This window comes from Mastomys coucha, unplaced genomic scaffold, assembly GCF_008632895.1.
Source record: "Mastomys coucha isolate ucsf_1 unplaced genomic scaffold, UCSF_Mcou_1 pScaffold15, whole genome shotgun sequence".
In the NCBI taxonomy this organism is placed as follows: Eukaryota; Metazoa; Chordata; class Mammalia; order Rodentia; family Muridae; genus Mastomys; species Mastomys coucha.
This window is the reverse complement of record NW_022196897.1, coordinates 1,340,964-1,341,385: the sequence shown is the minus strand read 5'-3', so window position 1 is coordinate 1,341,385 and position 422 is coordinate 1,340,964. Positions and strand designations below refer to the sequence as shown.

The window sequence follows — 422 nt, the reverse complement described above, 5'->3', positions numbered from 1 at the left end:
GTGGATGCATTTAGCTTGAGGAAAGAGGGGTATCTTCAATACTTCAATTCTATAATATCTGGAGACCTACAAAATAAAAATCATGAAAGGGATCTTTTAAGTATATTAAGGGATAAGAGAGGGTCCCCTTTAATAATCACATAAAACAAAATCTCCACAGCAAAGGAAGCCCAGTAATTAACTTCTTTGATTGGCGATAAAAGGAGGAGCTGATGACTGTTGGCTACAGAGGCTGCAGGCCTGCACTTGAGGGGCTGACGCCGTGTGCACATAATGTTTGAAGCCATAGTAGGAATTGATCTTGAAGAGAGAGGGAGAGAGGGAGGAAGGAAGGGAGAAAGGGAGGGAGGGAGAGAGGCAGAGAGAGAGGAGAGAGACAGAGAGAGAGAGACAGAGAGAGAGAGAGAGAGAGAGAGAGAGAG

General features: G+C 44.5%; 1 protein-coding gene and 1 long non-coding RNA gene across 3 annotated transcripts in view; one reads left to right on the top strand and one right to left on the bottom strand.

The window, feature by feature from the left end:
* The window catches only part of Cubn (cubilin), a 219,199-nt gene that overhangs the window by 215,668 nt on the left and 3,109 nt on the right, over positions 1–422 (top strand). The window lies entirely within an intron of this gene.
* Positions 4–422, bottom strand: part of LOC116089719 — a 7,912-nt gene continuing 7,493 nt past the window's right edge. The window contains exon 3 of the long non-coding RNA XR_004118453.1: positions 4–66. This is a non-coding gene — a long non-coding RNA (uncharacterized LOC116089719). The remainder of the gene's footprint in view (positions 67–422) is intronic.